The sequence below is a fragment of the Cebus imitator genome, unplaced genomic scaffold (genome assembly GCF_001604975.1).
Source record: "Cebus imitator isolate Cc_AM_T3 unplaced genomic scaffold, Cebus_imitator-1.0 Scaffold72, whole genome shotgun sequence".
Taxonomy (NCBI): domain Eukaryota; kingdom Metazoa; phylum Chordata; class Mammalia; order Primates; family Cebidae; genus Cebus; species Cebus imitator.
The window spans coordinates 7,102,766-7,107,871 of NW_016107387.1; the positions used below are offsets into that span (position 1 = coordinate 7,102,766).

The window sequence follows — 5,106 nt, forward strand, 5'->3', positions numbered from 1 at the left end:
AAAAAAAAAAAAAAAAAAAGGATAGAAAAACCCATTTTCTGGGGAGAAATTCAAGCCTGCTGCAGACAATTCCATAAGTAACAAGGAGCTGAATGGTTATCACCAAGATAATGGGGAAAATATCTCCAGGGCATGTCAGAGACCTTTGTGGCAGCTTCTCCCATCATAGGCACAGAGGCCTAGGAGGAAAAAATGGGTTTCTCTGTCAGGCCCAGGGTCTCTCTGCTGTGCGCAGCCTAGGGACTTGGCGTCCTGTGTCCTAGCCACTCCAGCCATGGTTAAAATGTTCCAAGGTACAGCTCTGGATGTGGCTTTAGAGGGTGCAAGCCCCAAGGCTTGGGAGCTTCCACATGGTGTTGCGCCTGCTGGTGGCACAGAAGTGGAGAATTGAGGTTTGGGAACCTCCATCTAGATTTCAGAGGATGTATGGAAATGCCTGGATGTCCAGGCAGAGGTCTCCTGCAGGAGCAGGGCCCTCATGGAGAATCTCTGCTAGGGCAGAGTGAAAGGGAAATGTGAGGTTGGAGTTCCCACACAGAGTCCCCCTGGGGCACTGCCTAATGGAGCTGTGAGAAGGGGGTCACCATCCTTCAGACCCCAGAATGGTAGATCCTCTAGCAGCTTGCACTGTGAGCCTGGAAAAGCCACACTCAATGCCAGTCCATGAAAGCAGCCAGGAGGGGAGCTGTGCCCTGCAAATCCACAGGGGCAGAGCCACCCAAGGCCATGGGAGCCCACCTCTTGCATCAGTGTGTCCTGGATGTGAGACATGCAGTCAAAGGAGATCATTTTGAGCTTTAAGATTTGACTGCCTTGTTGGATTTCAGACTTGTATGGGGCCAGTAGCTCCTTCATTTTGGCCAATTTCTCCCATTTGGAATGGTTGTGTTTACCCAATGCCTGTGCCCCCATTGTGTCTGGGAAATAACTAACTTGCTTTTGATTTTGCAGGCTCATAGGCGGAAGGAACTTGCCTTGTCTCAGATGAGACTTTGGACTGTGGACATTTGAGTTAATGCTGAAATGAGTTAAGAATTTGGGGGACTGTTGGGAAGGCATGATTGGTTTTGAAATGTGAGGACATGAGATTTGGGAGGGGCAAGGGACAGAATGACATGGTTTGGCTGTGTCCCCACCCAAATCTCATCTTGAACTGTAGCTACCATAATCCCCCTGTGTTATGGGAGGGACCTGGTGGGAGGTAATGGAATCATGGGGGCAGGTCTTTCCTGTGCTGTTCTTGTGACAGTAAGTCTCATGAGATCTTATTGTTTTATAAATGGGAGTGCCCCTGCACAAGCTCTCTTGGCTGCTGCCATGTAAGACATATCTTTGCTCTTTCTTTGCCTTATGCCATGACTGTGAGGCCTCCCCAGACGTGTGAAACAGTGAGTTTGTTAAACCCCTTTCTCTTAATAAATTACCTAGTCCCAGGTATGTCTTCAACAGCAATTTGAGAACAGAATAATACACTCCACCTCCTGAATTCAAAGGATCCTCATTTCTCAGGCACCTAAGTAGCTAGGATTATAGGCATGTGCCACCATGTCCAGCTAATTTTTTTAAAAATATATTTTTAGTAGAGATGGGGTTTTGCCATGTCGGCCAGGCTGGTCTCAAACTCCTGACTTCAAGTGATCTGCCCACGTGGGCCTCCCAGAGGGTTGAGATTACAGGCATGAGCCACTGCACCTGGCTGCAATGTGTTCTGATAAGTGTCTTATATAGGGGGAGAAGAAATGTTCTTGCTAAGATACAGAGTCACCAGGTAAGGAGTGTTGTGTGAGAGGGGCAAAACGTTCCAGCTCTTCCATTGTCATCAGGTTCATGTTAGGACCTCATCAGTTAACCTGGACCAACAGATCCCTACAGAAAACCATTTAGATTTGCCACTGCAGGAGGAAGGCACAGGAGAAGAGGAGGAGGAGAGATTCAGTCTCCTGTGATACCGTGTAGAGGCTGCTGGTTAGAAAAAGTCAACTGACACAATGTGATGACAGGGAAGAAGAAGAAGAAGAATAAAGAAGAAAGAAGAAAGAAGAGAAGAAGAAGAGGAAGAAGAAGAGGAGGAGGGGGTAGGAGGAGGAAGAAGACAAAGAAGAGAAAGGAGAAGAAGAAGAGGAAGAGGATGAAGGAGGAGGAGGAGGAGGAGGAGAGAAGAAGACCACCCAAACACAGTGTGATGAGAGAAAGAAGAAATAGAAAAAAACAAAAACAAAAAACCCAAACAAACCAGGCAGAATGGAAGTGAAGGTGAAGTAGTTCTCTTCAGGATGCCATGCCAAGCAGAAAGCCTCCCAAATCCTCCAGTTACTGGAACGTTCTTCCTCACAGATGATCCCACCTCCTCGTTTTGCTTTGCCATCAACAGTTATCTGGTTGCTCTTTGGGCTTTTCACCAGTTCTTTGGCTGTATTCAAATCCTCCTCTACTTGCTTCCAGTCAACTTTGCTGTACCCAGTATGGTTTGCAAACTGAAATAGAGAGAAAAAAATACAAAACTACCTTCCCCAGCTGTTGCAACCAAAGTACCAGCCCGCTGGAATATGGCACCTGTACCCTATCCAGGGCTACCTCTGACGGACAGTGGAGTGGCCATGCTAGGCATCTGGCCCAGATTCCTGCCTAAATATGGCTACTTTGTAGCAAATTCTGCAAGTTCCAGTGACTCAAACTTTCCCCAGAGTTTCCTTGACTGGACAGAACCATTCTGTTGGGCTTATCTCTTGAGGACACTGTGGGGGCTCTGTGCCATCTTTTCCCACTGTCTTTCTGGAATCGGCCCCATTTTTCCACAAAACTGATGTTTAGTTGTTGTTTTTTTTTAAATGAGACATAGAAATTGACCCTCCTGGTCTTAAAGCTCAAGAAACTTCCATTTGTCTTCTCTGAATTCCTTTCTCAGGAAACTGACCATCGGGCATCATGGATAGTATGTGTAGGGGCTGGCTGAAACTGTCCAGATCACTGCATCTGGACAATGGTGTGTCGGACCTCTCATCTGGCCACCCACTGGGTGTTAACCAACTCTTTTTCCCTACTTCACCCTAATTCCTGTTTTCCTGTATGTCATTATATTTCTTCCTTGCTGTATAAACTCCTAACTTTAGTGGTCGGAGAGATGGATTTGAGACCTGTTTCCTGGATGACATCACTCACAATAAAAGCCTTCCTTTCCTGGTAATACTCATTGTCTCAGTGATTGGCTTTCTGTCAGGTGGACCTAGACTGAACCCCTGGCATTCAGCAACACTGCCTGCCCTTGTCCTGTCCTCGCTGCCCCTGAAGTCTTCAGTGCAGCATGATAATCACTCCTTTCATATCCTGAACGCTCCTCCTCCTCTTTCCTTCTGCCTTTCTTGCCAGGTAAAACCCCAACCCTGGTTAAATGCTTCCTCTTTCTTACTTTGTTCCTGAGTGGCTGAAAAAAGTCATTCTGAGTGTGGCTACATAATAACAATACCAACAAAACCACCACTATTTGATGGCCTGCCTGACTTTTTTTTGTCTTCATAAGACACAATATTTATTGTAACCAGGCAAGGGGCAGGAGACAGTTCCATTTTTAAATAAGACTGTTTTGTAGTCATTGCAAAGCCTCAAGTTTAGTTTTCTTCACTTATACATTTGATATAAATAGGAAGCCATTTTCCTTCTTTCTTTTCTTTTTTTTTTTTGAGTGGGAAAAAGGTGGTACCATCTCAGCTCACTGCGACCTCTGCCTCCAGGTTTCCAGTAATTCTCATGTCTCAGCCTCCCAAGTAGCTGTAATTACAGGCATGCACCACCACTTCCAGCTAATTTTTTTTTGTATTTTTAGTAGAGTTGGGGCCTTGCCATGTTGCCCAGGCTGCTTTGAAATTCCTGAGCTCGGGTAATCCTCCCACCTTGGCCTCCCAAAATGCTAGGATTACAGGTGTGATCCACCATGACCAGTCTAAAGCTATTTTCTTAATAGTTACATTTGTACCAAACATTAAATAAAATGCACATTCGTATCAGTTGTATATTTTTAAATGTAAGTACTATACCAGTTCTGGAACAGTGACTTCCAGCCTCTGTGTTATTTTTTCTTAAATTTTTAAACTTTTTTTTGATCAGGCGAAATAATTTTATTTGGACTGAGCGACGGAGAATGAGAAAAGGACCTGAGACCGTATACCGGGCTAAGGAGGAGAAGTGAGCTTCCAAAATGTCAGTCAAAGCTCATCGACCAAATGGATTCTACTTCCCAGCAACCTTTGCAACCATCAAAAGGCCTGCTGGGGAATGTATTTGCCACTAAATTCTCCAAGTATGCCAACGTTACAAAAAAGATAGAGGTTTTTCATCATAATTAAATTTCCACAACCCTCCCCAATCACAAGTATTAGAAGAGGAAGTAAAAATCATTTGACAGATCTCAAACTTGTCTTCAATATTTAGTTCATCATCTTCAAAAAAGAGCTCCCTTGCTAAACTCGTTAGCTATATGAGCTATCCCAGCAGCAAGAAGACGGCCATGGCGTGGCAATCCTCTCCCCGTTTTCCCTAGCCACTCAGGGCTGAACAGCAGGGTGAGGCTCAGGTAGGGGTGGGAGAGGGGAGCACAAGGGCCATTTTCCCCCAGTACAACATGGCATCTGAAGCTTGATGGGAGAGCGGAACTGGTGAGACTTGAGGGAAGGGTCACTGCTGGAAGAGGAGGAGGAAGGGGAGGAGGAATGCTCGCCATGCTTGTGGTGCTGGTGCATCTTTTCATGAGCTTTCTTCATTTTCTTCTGCGTCTTCTTGTGCATCTCCGACCATGCCAGGAGCCAATGGATTCATAGGAGGCATTCCAGGGGGCAGGCGGTGGGTATGGTGGAGGATACCCTTGGATCTTGGATACTCTGGCTTTGGCACAGGAGGAGGGGGCCCACTTGAAGGGAAAGCTGGATTGCCCTGGGGAGCTTCTGGGGGCGGAGGAAAGGGGCCTGGGGGAAAGGGTGGATTGACGGCTGGTGGGTGGCCAGGATTGGAACCTCCAGGGTACTTGATGTTGGGGGGATGTTGATTTGGCCCTGGCTGCCCGGCATTGGGGTTCCACATGTTTAGGTGTGTCCTCCACCCTTTCCACCACCACCT

At 46.5% G+C, this 5,106-nt stretch overlaps 1 pseudogene across 1 annotated transcript; it reads right to left on the reverse strand.

Annotated features, from left to right (window-relative positions):
• Positions 1-4,538: 4,538 nt before the first annotated feature.
• On the reverse strand, positions 4,539-5,100 carry LOC108306451 (annotated as a pseudogene). The gene has a single exon (XR_005200843.1). The product of XR_005200843.1 is annotated as a proline-rich protein 13-like (transcript).
• Between the last annotated feature and the right edge of the window lie 6 nt (positions 5,101-5,106).